Source organism: Emydura macquarii, unplaced genomic scaffold (assembly GCF_026122565.2).
Source record: "Emydura macquarii macquarii isolate MOO-44397 ecotype Brisbane River unplaced genomic scaffold, CSIRO-AGI_Emac_v2 contig_2681, whole genome shotgun sequence".
Classification (NCBI taxonomy): domain Eukaryota; kingdom Metazoa; phylum Chordata; order Testudines; family Chelidae; genus Emydura; species Emydura macquarii.
In genome coordinates, this window is record NW_027132818.1 from 2,180,954 (window position 1) to 2,201,124 (window position 20,171).

Genomic DNA, 20,171 nt, shown 5'->3' on the forward strand with positions numbered 1-20,171 from the left:
CAACTTCATACTGACTCCCCATGGAGCACCCATTTCTAGCAGATACTGCAAGGCAGAAAAAGAATTGTTGTAGAGCTTTAAATATGAATTATATTTGGTCAAACAATCATTCCAAACATGGATCTGTTTCATATTAATCAGAAGCTATATAAATATTAATTACTCTGGCTAGTAAAACTTACAAAACACCCTATGTAATAACGTGTAGTTGCCCATGATCCTGATGATGTACCATATATTGGGATAGATCTTCAGTTGATGTAAATTGGCACAGCTCTGTTGAGCTGACGATCAGCTGGGAATCTGGCCCATTGTTTTCACTTACTGCAGTACAATGCACAAATAATAACACAGTTATGACACCTTGGGCCAAATTCTGCATGGATCCATGGAACCCCAAAGAAGTCATCCAGTGTGTAAGTCAGTGAAGAATTTGGTCCCGAGTGTTTTGTATTTGTTAAAAATTAAAGGCATATTGTAGAGTATATAGCATACACCAGGAATACTAACAAACTTCTTCTGCAGCTGCTGAACTCTTGGAAACCACTCAGTCCTCCAAAACATATGCAGGTAACATCAACATTCGGGGGTTCTCTTTTGGGTGATAGTCATATCCCCAGGGTTAGGAAGGAAAGCAGCAGAATCTGCAGTCTTGTAGAGTCTGATAAAATTTTAAACCCAATGTGAGACCATTAATTTCGCAGTTTTCTCAGATAAGTTCAAACATAGAAGCATCTCACAATAGGTATTACTCAAAGTGGTGTATGCCTCAGCTGGGATTTCATTGTCTGCAGTTTTTACATTCAGTTGTGTCCCACAGGGCTAATCAATATTGATGGCAATTATTCTTAGCGCACAGACCAAATGGAATGGCTGTTTTCCTTCTTTTTCTTGGATAACCTGAAATATAGAGATATTGAAAGGAAAAACAAACAAACCCCATATGTACTGTAGTAGGACTACATACTACAAATAGGTACAGCTATTGTACATCCGGTCTCCTTTGCCCATATGTGGAGTTTAGTCCAGTAATGAGTCCATTACTTAGCTCTTAGGCAGCAATGATGTGTGCTGTCTATCTAGGGGTGCACTGCTCTGGTCTCCACAATGGAGAATGAAAAAAACCACAAACTCATCATGAAGCAATTGTTTTGAGTATTACATTAAGGCCATTACCACTGGTTTTATTTATACATTTCTGTTTCTAAGTTTTAACCTCTGGAGGACGAAGTTGTTTAGAACATAGGGAGGTTTTCTCAGTATACTATAATAGGTCTATATCTAAGAGGAAATGCAAGCAAACAATGATATTTTTGCAGAGAGGAAATTGTGAAACTTGCAGATCATCAAGGTCCTGATCCCGCAAACACTTATACATGTGCTTAATTTTACTTGTGCCAATAGTCTCATTAAATTACTCGTTGAGTACAGTGAAGCAGGTGCAGTTAAGTGTTTCCAAGATCAGGACCTTAAAATATTTTACTTTTAAGGGTTAAGTCTGTCATTGCCCAATAATAGATTTTTCCATTTAATCAAGTTGTAACAAAATTTTAGGGTTTTGACATCGTGTTTAAATATATTTTTATTTACCAGTGACTGACCCACTTCATGCAGGGTGTTTTTTTTGTTTTTTTTTTTTGCCTGCCTTTGTAATTCAGCCTATCTAAGCTTTGTGTCAAATTACTCATTACACAAGTATCACAAGAGCATTATTGGCCTGGTGGGAATTCCTCAGAACAAACGGAGGACTAACTAGTCACAGCCTCATGCAGATGATAAAACTAAACTGAAACAGTTGAGAAGGGAGGGGAGAATGGGAATGGAAAGGTACTATGAGGGAACAGGTAAAGGGCCCACATATAAGTATGTTGTGGGTCCTGGGAGGTAGGTTATGGGAATGTGTGTCTGTCTGTGAGTGCCTTAATCTTGAGAACATGCCTATGGTGGTCTCAAAGATTGAGCTTCACTGTTCTAATGATTTCCCTCTTGCTTGGCTTTCCTTGTGAATAATTGCTTAATGGTCTCCCAGTGTGTAGAAAAATCACTGCTAATATTATAATAATGTCATTTGCAGCTCAGCTGGCAGTAGCTGATCACAGACTGTGTTTCTACATGTAAGGCTGGTTTTCAGCTCACAAGCCTTTCTGTTGGCTCTGCAAGGTGAAGCTAAAAGAAGAGTGGAGTTTGAATAACAGCTCAGGTAAAAGGTCATACTGAAAGTGTGAGAAGTGATACTTAAAGGAAAGAGGAGAGTTTACTTAACAGCACAACTCAATGGTTTCTCCTGCTTATAAATATAGTGCAAGCCCAGATTGCTGAACTCCAGGGAACCCAAATTCCCAATTAGTTGAAAGTTGATTATGTTTCCTGGAGCTGCTCTGACTTCAGTTCAGCTCCTGAGGAACCTTAAGTTTCAGCTCTGTGGAGCTCCTATGCTCTGCAGGACTGAAGCTAAAAGCTCCTGCAAAGCGATGACTCCAAAAGGAGTTGAGTCCCTCTTCAGTTCTGCTCCTCTTTGGGGGCTTCACTGGGGCCAGGATTTCATGCTGGCCCCAGTTTACCTAAACCCCTGACTTTGCAAAAGTTTCAAATGTTCCCCAAGACTCTTGTAAAATCTGTTTTCTCCTATACTTATATGGAGGGACACATGGGTCATCTTAGCAAGACTGACATGGCTTATTTTTTCATGTATTAATTTTTGCTAATGGGAGTTTTACCTGAATAAGGATTGATTAAGAACAGCAGTGTCTAGCCACACATTTGTCACGAAAATGCTGACAGGCCCTTTACCTAGTGGTACTGGTGACCAGCACTAAAATATGCTTGGAGATAGATTTTGCAGTATCAAATATATATATATGCGCCAAATGATGGACCCAGTTCTGCAATCTATGCGTAAAGTGGGCAACATTTGGTCCTATAGGTTTTCTTTGCCTTTGAAAAATAATGTGCAGTTTAGTTGGGAAAAGGGGGTTGGAAACATTTGTTGTAAAGCTCCAATAATTTGTATTTTATTTTGTAGCAACTTATAATAAAGGGATCTGATTATGGTGGTAATATGCAGTTAATTATCATTAGACTTCTGCTTTTGATTAATGCTGCCAATTAGTTTCTGTTCTTGACTTTTTTCCAATTAAGGCATAGATGCCTTGGTGCTAAACAGCTGGGTAGATTACCTAATGAGATGAAAGAAACATGTGCACTGGTTTGTAGGTAATTATTTTAACTTTCAATCCTTACTTTATATTAAACATGCTAGGTCCTTTGGAGGGACTGTAGGAGCAGTCTCCAAGTAGGAGCAGAAAGAAGAACCTTGCACAGAAGTCAGGGCAGCTGGACCTATACAATTTTCCTCTTCGATTTTCATGGATCCGTTTGTGTGCAGATGTAGCAGTAGGAGCGGTGATCAGATTCTGACTTGTGGCAGAGATAGCAAGGCCTATGGAGAAACCCATGAGAAGGGAGTAGGCTAGAGGATCCACAAGACTGAGTGGGGATGGAATTTATAAATTAATTCCAATTTATAAATTATAAATCCAGTCCAATTATAAATTTCCCCTGTATGGGGGCTCAGAGCACAAGCACATAATGCCACTGATGCCTGGAACTCTCAAGGGGAAGGAAAACCCTCTGTCCCAGAACAATCTAAGGATTGGCCCTATTGTGCCACCATACATCTTCCCCCCTGAAAGCAGCTGTGCCACCATTCTCACTGTCTTCTCTGGCCCAATGACTGTTCCACAGAGAGGGAGGGCAGGAGAGAGACTATGTAGTCAGTGTACCTACCTAGGAGGAAAGAGATTCCTGTTCAAATTCTTTCCCTCTCCAGAAGAGGGGGGAATTGAAGCTGGGTCTCTCACCTCCCAGCTGAATGTACTAACCACTAGTCTAAGAGTTACAAGATGGCTGATAGCCACATCACCTCCAGAAGGATTTTGATGGGATCAGAGGCCTCTGAGCATGCCGACCAGCTTGGGCCCCACATGTGACTTAGGTGTTCAGCTGCCTATCTTTCCTCTGTCTGTGAATTACTCTGAGGCTTAGGTGGGAGATAGGTATCCAGCTACCCAGAGGGCAGTAGCAGGGCACCTGCCCAGGAACTGAGGGAACTTTAGAAATCAAAGGAGTTTGAACACCAACAGAATTTGGTGGGAATTTTGTGGGTTGCAATGGAGCCAAAACTGGGACATAGAAACCCATGTACCTTTGTGGATCTGGGCCCACAGCTCCCATTGGAAGTCAATGGGAGTTGGGCACCTGACTGCCCTTTGGGCACTTTAAAATCTCTCTTTATATGTTCTGCCCCTTTCTTTTGGATCATCAAGGGAGATTCCGGATTACATAGATATAATCAAATGTACAATTGACAGCATCACTTTAAATGCTTAATTATTTGCCTATAAAGTAAATGGAAACTACCTATTCACAAACTTAACACGGTAACTCTATAGTAAGAAGCTGGTGCCAAGATAATACCATCAATCCACGGTGCCGGGACAAATGCTAGCCAGTTGCAGAGTAACAGAAGGGTTCCTGTCCAGGTCACAACAGACACCTACTCAAGCAATACATCTCCTGGCTGTGAACAGGCTGCACAACTAACTGGCAGTTTTCCAGCCATGAAATGATTATCTGGAGAACAAAAGGAACAAGTGTTTCTTAATTCTGAAAAGAAACAACAAACAAGTATCCTGTTGTTTTTTGGGATTGATGGCTTCAAAAAAGCAGATGCATATCAAATCTGTGCTTGACTGAAGGTAGGTAAGAAGCTAGCAGGAACTAATGATTCATTTAGACCTTTAATAAGACAACCCTTAATTGTGGTCTTTCTTTATGTAATCCACTGAGCTATTGGGAACATCTGTAAAGTTACAACATGCCGGGAGCTGCAGGGGAGTGCTATACAATTAAATGTTGATTTGCACATAAATTCGCATTTATTCCAAAGCAACTGTTTTTGAAATAATTGAAATTGCAAAGTATTGACGTTAGGTTTACACTGGTTAAATGCAGTATATTTAACTAAAAACAGTTGGAAATGATGGGAGATACATATTTTCCTAACTGATCCTGCAACATAATCTTGAAAAGCAAAAGTGTCAATTTAATCAAAGCATTGTGAATTCCTCATATAGAAGGAACTATAGAAGTTCAAAGTATTATCATATTAATAATGCAGTTTTAGTGGAATGTCATGATTCTGCATATTAAATTAGAAAAGTATCATTTTAATTGTTTGCATAAAACAACTCATTTTACATTAATAAATAATGGATGAAAATCCAGAGAGGATTAAAATAAATGATGGACTAGAACACTCTGAAGGGCTGAAGCTTTACAACTCCTGGAGCTAGAGAAGAATGAACTAAACACATTTACTCAACTTTAGTTAAGTGCTGTTTTATCAAAATCTCCTTGCTTTGAAGTCTTTCAATGAGACTAAATCTTACTCTAATCTACATTTACACTTGCAAATAGAGGATGCAGTCCTGCAGCTTGATCCATCTGCAGGGCTCCAATTGCAGGATTAGGCCACTCGTCTCACAACGTTTTTGTGAACTGGATAGGTCCTATTCTTATATTACAGTTGAGGAAACTGAGGCAGAGAGTTTAATAGATTTTCCCAAATTTACAGAAGAGATTCATTTGGGCAGGGCTGGACAGGGCAGAAATGCCCTCCTTGCTGGGACTGAGCAAAAAAAACCCCAAAAAACCTGAAAAAAGTCTGGTTAATCAGCTGAACCAAAATGGCCAGCCCATCAGAGTAGAGCAAAAGCAAAAAATAGCAGCTCAAGGGCCCCTTGGAAGAAAGCACCAAGGGCAACCATCCTGCCTACTCACCCTTAAAACCAGCCCTGGATCTGGGATTAGAAATCAGGGGTTCTCAGAGCACATGTCTATCTTGTATTATATGAAGATAACACCTCTCAGGCAGTGTGGCATAGAGGACAGAGCACCAGTCCAGAACCCGGGAGATCCAGCTCTGTCACTGACTTGCTGAATGACCTTGGACAAGTTACATAACCTCTCTGTGCCTCAGCTTCCCCTTCTGTAAAATGGGGATATTATTAAGGATTTCCTTTGAGACCTATAGATGAAAAATGTTATATAAGAGTTAGGTATTTATTATTATTATTATTTTATTATTATTATTTCAGATAGATCATTTCACAGATTAGACCTACAGCTGGAAACATGGTTCAGTGGAAAACTTTTTCTTTTCACAGACGAGTCAGCAGTCTCCAGTCAGAGGTACTGAAACTATCTCCGCTCCCAATGGTAGCTACAGGTGTTCAATATCTTTCAATAGCAGACCATTAAAGACCCCTGCTGGAGTCCTCGCCCACACAAGCGCCCATTGAATTTCAGTGGGAGTTCTTTGTCCAGTAGGAGTGCAGGACCAAGCTCTGTGAGGAGTAGATTCCTGAATAAGCAAGGTCCCTCTTGCAGCCATACTCAGCTTTTTATGGCTGACCCACAGTAGCAGCAGACCGACTAGAGCCAATATTGAAAGGTAATAAAGTGGCTGGCGAACTCCTGTTTCCTCCTTCATAGCTTATGTTTCCTGTGAGTAGGCTGTATGAAGAAGTGTGAAAGAATGATTTTTCCTAATAAGAGTCCCTGGTTCCATGATGAACTCAGGTGTAGAAGGGAGAGGAAAGAGGGGAAGGTGGGGTGCAGGAACTCGGAGAGAAACCCTTCACCATTTTTTCCTTCTCTCTTGCTTCATCATCTTGGTGTCTGCTGTATGTGGAGAAGTGGGAGTGCAGTGATGAAGAATCTGGGCCAGTTCAGAAAATGTGGCCAGATCTGCAGTCTCTGGGGCACCAACTCAGTAGTGGCTCTTGTTCTGGCTGGGGGAGGATAGGCACTGAGGTAGACTGCTTTAAGGCCCTGCTGGCATAGGAGAGATTCCAGAAGCTGCAGCAGGTAGTGCTATAGTCCATAGGGCAACAGGGGGAGGCTGCCATACCTTTGAGAGGACTCAGACATTGTCTGAGTTATTCCAGGTGCCTCTCCAGCCCCTAGAGCAATCCAGGATCAGGGGGGCACAAAGGTGCCTTAAACCCACCATATCCCTCCCTGCTCCTAGGCTGTGAGTCATTTGCTGCACCTCTTAAATACGCAGCACGGAATCTCATGTATATCGTTGCAATATAAAGGAAACCATTATCCAGTGTCCCAACCTCCCTGCACAAACACACGCTAGCCCTGTATATCTTCTTATTCCCTGTCCCAGTCTCACATGGGACTAGCTCCCCATAGCTGGCATAGCAGCGGAGTTTAGCATAGGTAGGGGATGAAAATGAAACATTGAATCCTGGGCTTTGTAGCCAAGGGACTCCACATTTACTTTAGCTGCTTTATGCACTGACCAGGCTGCTCCAATTAGGTGGGCTCCTGCACTGGCACAGAGCCTCATTGACCCCAAAGGGGCTTCATGCAGGCTCAATGGTCTGGAGCAACTTGCAGGGTTCTGGTCAAGTAAAGGATGCAGCAATTCTCTACTTGTTATACAGAAAATACACTAAAAAGCAACAACCATAACCCCAGATCTTACATTGCAATAGCACCAAGAGGCCCTAACTGAGACTGGGACTTCATCATTCTCGTTGCTGTATATACACATAGTAAAAGACAGCTCCCGCTTTAGACAGCTTACAATTGGAGTAGACTAGACAGACGAAGGGTTAAAAAAGAAACAGATTTTCCTCGGGTCACACAGCAGGTTAGTGGTAGAGGTGGGAATAGAATCCAGGTCCCCTGACTCCCAGCTCAGTGCCATGTTCACTAAACAACAATTTCTCATGAAGAAACTTTGGGGGGAAAAAACCCTCCAAACAGCTACTTAGATTGGTCACATTGTATCTATAATAACAGAGGCCAGGAGTGCTGCTGTACCAGGAGTTTACCAGGCTGAGAGATGTTTCTACTCCTTATAGCCCCTTCCCTGGACTGACTTGGGTAGACAATTCCTCTAATTTTTGTCCTCAGTTGGGACACTAGCAGGTAAAATTTGGCCTAAAAATTTAGGATTTTGTAAAAATAAATTTCTATAAAACCTAAGACCAATGGAACAGCTTCAATTATTTTTTTTTTTAAATTCCAAAGGAAAGCAGAAGATTTTTTAACAAATAAACTCTACCCTGCAGTGTTTGCAATGCAATCAATGTTACATCATACTGGTGTGTGGGAACCAACTGTGACATCTTCTAGGCCTGAATCCTGCAATGAGCACCTGTTTTCCAAGCTGGAAGAAATGATAGATATAGACTAACAGTGTAAAATGTGAAAAATAAATTAGATTTTTTTCAATTTATTTCAATTGTAATAATCTAATGTACTTATTTTTTAAAATGATTTTGAAGCTGACAATATTCCTTTAAAGCCTTTACACACTACCTTTAATAAATACATTTCAAGTGCAGTTGTCATGTAAAAATCTAAGTGCCTCTGTAGCATTTTACCTGGCAACAGCAGGCACTACTTCCTGTGAACTTTGGAAGATAGAAGCAAAGACAGAAGCCATCTTCGGCATCCATCACTAGGCAGATGCAAGAGGCCTGAGCCCTTGCAAGCTGAGGAAGATGGGTTCTTCAACCAAAGAGGAAACTGAATATAGGCAAGAAACCTGGGACCTTGGCCAGTGGCTCCCTTCTGCGGGCAGTGGGAGGGGAGCCATGGGCCACTTTGAAAGCCCCCGTGGGCCGCTTTTGGCCCCCGGGCCACAGGGAGGGAACCACTGCTATAGAGTGTGTGTGTGTCTCTTTTTCCCCTGCCCCCGATGATAATGTAATTGAAACAGTCCCTGTGAAATGTTTCTGCTTTGATGAAACAGTATATTTCAGCTAAATTAAATTTTGCCAAAAATATTCCAACCAGCTCTGGACCCAGGCACAAACTAAGGCCCTGATTCTGCAACTGAATCGTCATGGGCAGAATTTTTTGCCCATCTGGCAGTACAGATCCAGTGGTAGCGCCCCAAACTGCTCCTCTTCACTCTCATTCATCCCTGTCATTAAAATACAAAAGGGGTGAGCTTGCACGCGCGTGTGTGTGTGTGTGTGTGTGTGGCATAACAGCCATCATCTTCCTGATGTTGAGTCTCTGCTGGGACACAAGGCTGGCTAAGAGAGGTTTAATTTACTAGTGAATCTGGCACCCTAGATTCATATGCCATACATGAGCAGTTCTGTGTTCAGGAAGAAGGCCATCATTCTCTTCCAAATTCCATTGTGAATGTAAGAGTTTGATATGGAGTCACAGTAAACTGGAACAGCAAAATGAAGAAAAAGCATCACTCAGTGTCAGCTGTTTAGGGAGAGAAAGGAGTAGACTATTTGTGAAAAAGCTTTTCTGACCCCTCCACGTGATGTATGAGTTGAAAGTGCCTATTTGGTCAGCTAGGATATTGCAAACACCACTTCTGCATTGCACGCTTAACTTACAATATTGAAAGAAGGAATGAGCCAGATCCAAAATCCCAGATCTCTCTGAATTTTGGAGAAGTTCAGATCTGGCTCTGAGTTCTGCAGCTCAGCCCCCTTTCTAATTAAAGATACGTTTCAAGTCTGGCATTGTGCATGTTTATCAGATAATACTTTGAAAACTTCCCCTATAGCTTCCCAGTGTATGCAAGGTTCTAATGTCTTCACTTTCCCATGATTCTGAGGGGAATAATTGTTGAAACAGCTTTCTAAGTTTTTTAGAGAGAACTTGTATGTCAACTATTATATACAAGATCTCTTCTTCAGGGTACTTGGCCACATGTCTTGAATCTATAGCACAAGAAATATACAAACAACTGGGGGTGGAGGAATTTCTTGGCTACAAGGGCCAGAAGTTCCTTTGTCCCTACAGTGTTGTCACATGTGCTTGTGTGGTTTTCAATGTATTGTTCCAGCTGGATTATGTCTCTTCCACCATAGCTGAGCTAAGGAAATTCTTCAGTTGCAGCTAGGCTTTTCCCTGTATCCAAGGCTAGAGCCAACTGGCTACCTAATTAGTACACAACAATGACATAAAAAGTATATTCTCTTAAAAGTCATTGGGCTACTAACCATAGAAGTGTTAGCATACTGCATTCTCATTACCATACATAATGGAATTAAGGGTATATTTCCAAGGAGGTGTAAACACAATTTTGTACACAAATCCCATGAACAATACTGGGGGATTTGTGCAGCACTCTGAAATTGTTCCTCTTAGTATATGTAAGAGCATTAATGCCTTCAGAATGAATGCATTATTGACTCTGAGTAAACAGTCCCTTTAAAGACCCCAAGTGCATTAGCCAATAATTTACAGCAAATAGATAGACAAAGAATTACACTGTGACAATGAAAACAAAAGATAGAAGAAGAGAGGTACGTATAATGAATCCTTAATGATCATGAGTTGTATGATACCTTTTTACGGATGCTGAGGAAGATAAATGGAAGAGCTGAAATTCTCTGATGTATTGCAGACATGCTAGTTTCTTCATGGTTAAGGCTGAAATAAGGCTTCACTTAAACCCAATTTTGACTCCATCCAGTGCTTCCAGTCTGAAATAGATCCACCTAAAATGTCAAAATCATGATCTTATGTCATAAATTGCTCTAGAAAATGTGAAGCTAATCGGATAAGGTGCTTGGGAGATAAAAGATGTCCCAGAAGGGAGATGGGCTCTTTTCCTGGATATTTTCCCAATTTATTTTGGACTCACTGGAACTAAAATAAATAAATTAATAAATGACCTGTAAATTCCACATTTGATTTGATATATTTTCCTATGTGGGGTGTCCTTTCATAACTCTGATGTATGCTTACATAAAATGGAGAAGGAGAACATCTATTCTACTGAGTTTATTAGAAAAGAAGGAGGGATATTCTGGATAACTTGATGGATTTGGAAAAAATGAAGGAATTTACTAGATAGAAAAACTTCATTAACTTTCATTTAGGGCTGAAAGAATCTCTCTTGCTTCAGCCAAGAAACCTTTAATTGCTTGTTGAAAATTAAGGTTACACTTTCTAATGTTCGGTGGGTTTTGGTTTTTTTAAGAAAGAATGCAAATATTAAGTTAGTCACCAAATCAACCTTCACTATGCTCTCCAGGTGGTTCAGTGAGAACAACCAGAAATTCTGAGACTACCTTAACTATTCATCATCCAAGCTAACTAATCAGTGATTGCACAAACTAGAATACCTTAAGCTTTATCATACCTTAGTTGCATTAACTTTAACTTCCCTTACTGCCATACATAGTATATGGAAAAATATGCACTTTAATAATTCCTGATCAGACAAATACCATTGAGGGCAATGATCTCCCACACCCATAAAGATTCCATGTGCTGCTGCTTAGTCAAATGTCACTAGGCACAAAGTTAGTGGATGGAAACAGTTTAAATCGAGATGAAGGTATGGCATTTTCATGAGAAGAACAAAGGGTAGTACAGTTATGAAATACCACACTTAGTATCTGGGATGTATATATGGAATTGGTCATATCATAAAATCAAAGCTCTGTGCATCACATTGCCCATACTCCATCTGCACACTGTACAGATATAGTATTTTTAAATTTAAGCTGCAGCCTATGAATAAACCACCTAAGAAAAAAAGATAAAGGGAATATGGGAACATATGAAAGATTTAGGACCTCCGTTTTAGTTATAGATAACAATCCAGATATAAGTATGCAGTGTTGTTGTAACTTGATGAAGAGCCCTTTGTAAGCTCAAAACCTTGTCTTTCTCATCAACAGACGTTGAGCCAATAAAAGATATTACCTCACTCACCTTGTCTCTCTAATTCGTATATAACTTCTTTATATACAAAGATCAAAATGTTCCTGTAAAGGGTTTAGGTATTGTTACTCTCCATTTTTCAGGCTTGATTCACTCCAGGATTTCAGGTCCCCGGCAGCAGATATACATTCTGGGTGCAGGTACAAGCACCCAACAGCTCATAGGCATTGAATTCCCTTAATCATAACTTTATTTGTTAGCTAGAGGCTTGTCTAGACATTCATCGCTAAGGACTCTGCATGTGCCAAGTCTGAAGTTTTCAAGCTAAATTATCTGAGTTGGTGTGAAAGATTGAAAAAACACTGAAGAGTCTTTTTCCAAACTTTCCCTGAAACACAGGGCTGTTTTAAGACCTTCGTAGGCCCTAGGCACACTTGCCTTCGTAGGCCCCCCAAACCGAAATAACTAATTTGATTTTAAGCTATTAATAAATATTTTTTTAAATAAAAAAAAAAAAATTATATATACATTTTTTTTCGTAGGCCCTGAAAGTTTCGTAGGCCCTAGGCACTGTGCCTATTGTGCCTAATGGATAGTATGGCCCTGCTGAAACAAATCCCTTCTGAGTTGAGAAAAAGGATGAGAGATTGTAGATTTGAAAGGTAGGTTGCAAGGGTGGGATGTGTGTGAAAAGTCACTGATCATAGGCGCTAAGAATGAAAGTGCTGTCTCAACCATAACCAATAATCTGCAACAATCTAGTATTAAGCAATTACTAGGCTGAAACATAGCAACTCAGAGTAATGGCTGTTTAGCACATGGTGCAGCACCCTGAAGAAGGGAGCACATGTGGACCTGTGATTGAAGAGAAAATTATCAACTGGTCAAATGAAAAAGCTGCCACATACATATGATTTTTAAAAACAACAATCACCAAAATCGCCTCCCCCCAGCACTCTGCCTTTGATCCATTTCAGATTAACTTTATACCTCTAACTTCTGGGAAGCTGAGGAAATAGATGGCACAGGTATGATGGCCTCCTTTGAGAAAATGGGTTGGTGTGTGAGATTTGCTTTGCAGTGCATCACTTTCCCTTTGTCTCCATAAAGGAATGTCCTGTTGTGTTGCCGCCTCTTCTTCAAAGCACTGGTTCCAGACTGTGCTGTCAGTACCATGAGATGGAGGAGCAGCAGGGAGGGTAAAAACAAGTGACATGTCTGACTTGCCCTCTCCCTTTACGCTACTATGCTGAATCCAGGGTTTCTCCTGGCTATGTGCTTGGTCTGGGAAAGGTCCTCCCAGCTACATGCAAGGGGAACAGATTGTTTAACATAAGTATTTAGCACATATTCTAAGGGGCCATTCAAGGTTGAGTGGCCTGTTAGTACCTCTGCAGTCATAGAACAAAAGGGAGGGTTAAAGGGTTACAGAGAGTTGCAATAAACCATAAATCCAGTGTCTCTGTCCAGTACATAATTTTTAGTGTCTAGCAGAGTAATGAATTTAAGCTCCCAGGCTTGTCTTGTAAAGGTGTTGTGCAGGTTTCCTTTGAGGATGAAGACTGATAGGTCAGATAGAGAGTGATTGCTTCCTGAAAAGTGTTCACCCACAGGTGATAGGGTCTTTTTGTCTTTTATCATTTTCCTGTGTGAGTTCTCCCTCCACAACAGAAGTTGGTCCAGTAAAAGACATTAGCCCACCCATCTGGTCACTCTAATAGCCTGGGACCGATACGGCTTACAACTACACTGTCTGCACCTAGAGTTTGCAATTCTGGGGTCACTTCGTACAGTATAAAATCATTCTGGTGTTGCCATGTTTTAGTGTAACTGAGCTTGTATTTCACACTCCCCTATGTCTCACCACAGAGTAATATATGTGCATGGATCTCCTCCCTCCTGCAGTTTTGTCAGCTCTGGCTCCGTTTTCTGTCTTTGCTGTTAATTCTCCTTTTCTGGCTATAGCTATTGTGGCAGGGTGCGCCTGTCCCGCCCTGTGGATCCTGCGCTTCAGCGGCTATACCAGTGGTGCGGCGGGGAGGGGAGTGCAGGGGGAGGGGGGGACCCGGTCCCGCCCTCTTCCCCGGGCCCCCGACCCAGGGACCCTGCAAGGAGTGGTCTCGCCCTGCTTAGTCCTGGAGACCTACTACCTTCCCTGGGCTGCCTGTCCGTGGCCCCCCCGGCCTGTAGACTGCTCCCTCGTACCGGCGTGAAGGGTTGTGGTGTCTTCCCCGGCTGGAGCCTCTCTGTCTCAGTATGGTAGCGGCCGTGGATGATAGTCCCAAGCCCTGCAGCTACAGTGGTGGCAGGGCAGGGCAGGGCAGCTCCTCTCCGCTCCGCTTTGCTTCACTTCACTCCTCTTTGTTCTGCATTGCTCGCTTTGCTCTGCCTCCTCTCCTCTGGCTGTTAACTCCCTTTCAGCCTACTTGGCCTGCCTGAAATGGAGGCTTTTAAACTGCTGGGGCAGCTTCTTTGATAGGCTCCAGGTGGCCTAATTGGCCCAACTGTCTTCAATTAGCCCCAGCTGGGTTACCCAGGGAAGAGGGCTTTATGGAGCCTGGGGCTAATATACATGCCTTCCAGCACCCTTTCATAGCCCTGCGGTCTGGCCCTGTCACACATCCTCCCCCCCTGCTCAAGCCCCCAGGTTTGGGCAACTTGGGACGTCAGACAGTGAACCCGGGACAGACCATCAGCATTCCCGTGGCGACGTCCCGCCCTGTGCTGTATGGTGAACCGGAAAGGTTGGAGGGACAAGAACCACCGGGTCACCCGCGCATTTTTCTCCCTGTTCCGCTGCATCCACTGGAGGGGAGCGTGATCGGTCACCAGCGTAAAGTGGCGTCCCAGCAGGTAGTAACGGAGTGCCTCCATAGCCCACTTGACGGCGAGGCACTCCCTCTCCACTACTGCATACCTCTGCTCCCTTGGGAGGAGCTTCCTACTGAGGTACAGAATGGGATGTTCTTCGTCACCTACCATCTGCGACAGGACCGCCCTCAGCCCCACTTCTGAGGCGTCGGTCTGCAGAATAAATTCCTTTGTAAAGTCAGGAGCAAGGAGTACGGGGTTATTGCAGAGGGCCGTCCGTAAGTCTGCGAAGGCTTCCTCTGCCCCTGCGGTCCATCGTACCATGTCCGGGCCCCGGGCCTTGATGAGGTCCGTCAGGGGGCTGGCTCTGGAGGCGAAATGGGGGATGAACCGTCGGTAGTACCCTACCACCCCTAAAAATGCTCGGACCTGCTTCTTTCGGTTGGGCCGAGGCCAATCCTGGATGGCTTCCAGTTTGTTGAGCTGGGGTCTTACTGTGCCCCGCCCTACAATGTATCCGAGGTATCTAGCCTCGGCTAGACCAATGGCACACTTGGCGGGATTTGCAGTGAGGCCAGCCCGCCTCAAAGTGTGCAGTACCCCTTCCACCTTCCTCAGATGAGTCTCCCAATCTGGGGTATGAATGACTATGTCGTCCAGATACGCAGCGGCATAGTCAGCATGAGGGCGTAACAGCGTGTCCATTAGGCGCTGGAAGGTGGCTGGGGCCCCATATAATCCGAAGGGAAGGACCGTATACTGGAACAATCCATCCGGTGTTGAAAATGCCGTCTTTTCCTTTGCCTCTGTAGCTAGTGGGATTTGCCAGTATCCCTTGGTCAGATCTAGGGTAGTCAGAAATCGGGCCTTGCCCACTTGGTCCACAAGCTCATCTATACGAGGCATGGGGTATGCGTCAAACCGAGATACCTCGTTTAGCCGGCGGAAGTCGTTGCAGAATCTTGTAGTGCCGTCTGGCTTCGGTACTAGCACAATTGGGCTACACCACTGACTATGGGACTCTTCTATGACCCCCATCTCCAACATCTTTTTGACCTCAGCCTTAATCTCCTTTCTTTTGGCCTCGGGTACTCGATAGGGTCTCATCGTAACACTCGCCCCAGGGCTGGTGACGATGTGGTGAAAGACCTCCGTTGTTCGGCCTGGGCTAGTCGTGAAGACATCTTGGTTCCGGGCTACCATCTCTGCTGCCTCGGCCTTTTGGTTTGGCGTTAGATCAGGGGATATCTTCACTTGTTCAGGCGCGCTCACCTCCTGGGTGAAGGTCATACATGCTTCTCGGGCCCTCCATGGTTTTAATAAGTTAACGTGGTAGATCTGCTCTTGCTTCCGCTGAGAGCAAACTGTTGGCCGTGGTTGCCGTACTTTATAGTTGGTCTCTCCCACAGGCTCGACCACCTCATAGGGCCCCTGCCACTGGGCCAACAGTTTGCTCTCAGCGGTAGGTACGAGGATCATCACCTGGTCTCCTGGCTGGAATCGTCGAACCATGGCATGGCGATTATAGTGGACCTGTTGGGCCCTCTGGGCTTTCTCTAAATGTTCCCGCACAATGGGGGTCACTCGGGCTATCCGATCCCTCATCTGGAGTACATGATCAATAACATTCCTTCCCGGGGTGGGCTCCTCCTCCCAGGTTTCTCTGGCTATGTCCAAGATGCCCCGGGGGTGACGCCCGTACAGTAGTTCAAAGGGGGAGAACCACGTGGAGGCCTGGGGAACCTCGCGAATGGCGAACATAAGGTACGGCAACAGGGTATCCCAGTCCTTGCCATCTCGGCTCACCACCTTCTTGATCATGGCCTTGAGAGTCCTATTAAACCTCTCCACCAGGCCATCCGTCTGGGGGTGATAGACGGAGGTCCGTAGGGCCCGCACCCGTAGGAGAGTGCACAAGTCCTTCATTAGCTTCGACATAAATGGGGTCCCTTGATCCGTTAGTATCTCTTTGGGCAGCCCCACCCGGGCGAAAATCTTCACTAACTCTGTTGCGATCGCTTTAGAAGTTGTATTCCGCAAGGGAACGGCTTCTGGATACCTGGTAGCGTAATCGAGGACAACGAGTATGTGTTGGTGCCCCCTGGCTGTTTTCTCCAAGGGCCCCACTAGGTCCATAGCAATACGCTCGAATGGGATTTCAATGATGGGTAGGGGCACTAAAGGGGCCCGCAAGTGAGGCTGGGGGCTGTGTAATTGGCATTCGGGGCAGGTGGCGCAATAGCGCCGAACTTCCTCGTGTATACCTGGCCAAAAGAACCTCCTCAGGATTCTGGCCAGGGTCTTTTCTACACCCAAGTGCCCCCCAAAGAGGTGGCTGTGGGCTAAGCTCAGCACGGCATTTTGATGCTTCCGCGGCACCAGGAGCTGTAACACCCGCTCCCCGCTTATCTCCGTGGCCCGATACAGCAGGTCCCCCTTTACCAGAAAGTATGGCCCCGGGCCTCGAGCTCTTCCCTCCACTGGGACTCCATCGATCTCGGCCACTTCTGTCCTGGCGTTGACATATCTTGGGTCACCGGCCTGGTCTCGACCGAAGTTCTCTCGCACTGTTCCTAGTTCTCCCAGCTCCAAGGGACCGGTTTCTACCCCGGCTTCCGGTTCTGTGCGACTCGGCTCAGTGTCCGCTTCAGGGCCTTCTTCGCTCTGGGCTGTTTCTCTAGCTGTCGCCCGGGTCTGTCTGCCTACCATGGCGGGCTTTAGCCCCTGGGCCAGGATTCTTGTGCCCAAAGCCTTAGCTGCCCTCCTTTCGGCCCGGGTCTTTCGGCCCTTCCCTGGGGCTAGAAATAGATCCTGGGCGATCTCAGAGAACATTGGGGGGTGGTCCTCACAGGGGAGGGCCCGCCTGGGGGTTTCAGGTTCCTCCCCTCCCCCGGGCCCCTCTGGGGGAAGGAGGGTCCCAAAGCCCGGAAAGTCTCTTCCTATAAGAACTGGGTATGGGAGCCTAGGGACCACTCCTGCTGTCACTCTGGTGACACCCCCCTGAACTTCAATGTTCACTGGGATGGTGGGGTAGTAGCTTACGGACCCATGGACACGTCACCCCCGTGCGTTTAGCTTGTGCTAATTGGCTGTGCTTCACCAATCTTCCCGAGATGAGCGTAATGGCACTCCCAGAATCCACCAGTGCCAGGGTCTTGACTCCGTTCAGCTTCACAGGCCTCGTGTATCTGTGGGGGGTTAGGGCAACCCCTACGAGGTGGATTAGGCTACAGGAGTCCGGCCAGGTTCCCAGGTTGCACTGCATGGGTTCTTCGGTGTTGGGACATTGGGCAGCTATGTGTCCCCACTCCCCACACGCATAGCAGCGGTAGGGGGCCCTAGACACCCCTTTGTTCTTTGGGCTAGGGGGTCTAGCTCTGTCCTCCTTGCCCGCATCACCCCGTCCCTTGGTGGCCTCCGGTGGGCCGTCAGTCCCCTTCGCTTTCCACCTGGTCCCCGCCGGGTTCTCGGGCGTCCGGACCCCCAGAACTGGGGCGGGTCGTCTGCCCCGGGGCAAGTCCCCTCCGACTGGCCGGGTGAGACCCCTGGCCGTTACCTGCCTCTCTACTAGTGCAACCAAGTCGTCATAAGATGAGGGGTCATTCTGCCCTACCCAAGCGCGGAGGTCGGCCGGCAGCCCCCTCATATACCGGTCGATAACCAGGATCTCCAGGACCTTCTCTGGCCGGTGGACCTCTGGTTGCAGCCACTTCTGGGCGAGGTGGACGAGGTCAAATAGTTGCGATCGCGGAGCCTTGCCCTCCTGGAATCTCCAGTCGTGGTACCTCTGGGCCCGCACGGCTGTCGTTACCCCCGACCGAGCCAGGATTTCTGCTTTTAACTGGGCATAGTCCGCCGCCGCCGCCGCGGGTAGGTCATAATAGGCCTTCTGGGCTTCTCCACTCAGGAAGGGGGCGAGAATACCAGCCCACTGAGCCTGGGGCCAAGCCTCACGTGCGGCGACCCGCTCAAAAGTAAGGAGGTACGCCTCCAAATCATCCTCCCCAGTCATCTTCTGCAGATAGCAGGTGGCATGTAGTGTTCGCGCCCCATCCGGCCCTGTGGTTTGAGAAGCCAGGGTCCTCAGCTGGGCCACCACTTCTCGCAAAAGGGCCCGGTCCTGGTTGGCTGGCTGATCAACAACTGATTAGTTTCTTGCTGAAGCCGCAGTGATTCTTGCTGGGTGGCCATCTGGGCCCGGGTGGCCTCCTGCTGGGCCGCCGTGGCTTGTATGAGTGCCTTTACCACGTCGTCCATTGTGGTGAGGAGGGGAAGAAAGGAAAAGTCCTCCACCCTCCTGGGGTTTTTTTTTTTTCCCTCTCTCTTTCTCCCTCTCTCTAGCCGCTGCGCATGCTGAATCCCACTTCTGACACCAGTGTGGCAGGGTGCGCCTGTCCCGCCCTGTGGATCCTGCGCTTCAGCGGCTATGCCAGTGGTGCGGCGGGGAGGGGAGTGCAGGGGGAGGGGGGGACCCGGTCCCGCCCTCTTCCCCGGGCCCCCGACCCAGGGACCCTGCAAGGAGTGGTCTCGCCCTGCTTAGTCCTGGAGACCTACTACCTTCCCTGGGCTGCCTGTCCGTGGCCCCCCGGCCTGTAGACTGCTCCCTCGTACCGGCGTGAAGGGTTGTGGTGTCTTCCCCGGCTGGAGCCTCTCTGTCTCAGTATGGTAGTGGCCGTGGATGATAGTCCCAAGCCCTGCAGCTACAGTGGCGGCAGGGCAGGGCAGGGCAGGGCAGGGCAGGGCAGGGCAGCTCCTCTCCTCTCCTCTCCGCTCCGCTCCGCTTTGCTTCACTTCACTCCTCTTTGTTCTGCGTTGCTCGCTTTGCTCTGCCTCCTCTCCTCTGGCTGTTAACTCCCTTTCAGCCTACTTGGCCTGCCTGAAATGGAGGCTTTTAAACTGCTGGGGCAGCTTCTTTGATAGGCTCCAGGTGGCCTAATTGGCCCAACTGTCTTCAATTAGCCCCAGCTGGGTTACCCAGGGAAGAGGGCTTTATGGAGCCTGGGGCTAATATACATGCCTTCCAGCACCCTTTCATAGCCCTGCGGTCTGGCCCTGTCACACTATACATAATCGTTTACATATTAATCCCTTACATTTTAATCCCATCTCTGATGGAGCATGAACCTCTGCTTGACCCATCAGTGTTTCCTTTACAACATACATCTAGTCTGACCTAAGTCTGAAAAAGAAAAGTGTACCTAATTGGTAAGTACACTTATGCACTGTCTGTTTCTGTTCATTTAAGGTTCTTATATGCCCCTTATTGCAGTAGAATCTGAGCACCTCACCATCTTTAATACATTTAGCCTCACAACGCCACTGTGAGATCTGGAAGTGCCAGTATCCCAATTTTAGAGACTGGGAACTGTGGCACAAAGGAGCTAAGTGACTTGACCAAGGTCATACATAAAGTTTGAATCAAAGCAGTGACTTGAACTCAGGTCTCTGATATCCTAGGCTAGTGCCCTAATCCCCATCCTTCCTCTCTTTAGCTTCCTAAAAACAATAGGGCATTCATGGAGACCTGTGATTGTTACGGGGCATCTCCCATAATAATTAAAAATCTGAATCCACAGAATGTGAGTTTGGGACAGTCTGATAGTGGCTACTGTGCTGAGTAATGG

At 46.2% G+C, this 20,171-nt stretch overlaps 1 long non-coding RNA gene across 2 annotated transcripts; it reads left to right on the top strand.

Annotated features, from left to right (window-relative positions):
- Positions 1-2,046: 2,046 nt before the first annotated feature.
- LOC137164704 (uncharacterized) lies at positions 2,047-6,843 on the top strand. 2 transcript variants are annotated; one of them, XR_010923171.1, is made up of 3 exons: positions 2,047-2,200; positions 6,159-6,252; positions 6,757-6,843. It is a non-coding gene; the product is annotated as an uncharacterized lncRNA (long non-coding RNA). The 2 variants fall into 2 exon arrangements; XR_010923172.1 differs by lacking the exons at positions 6,159-6,252; positions 6,757-6,843 and adding an exon at positions 3,260-3,594.
- The last annotated feature ends 13,328 nt before the right edge of the window (positions 6,844-20,171 follow it).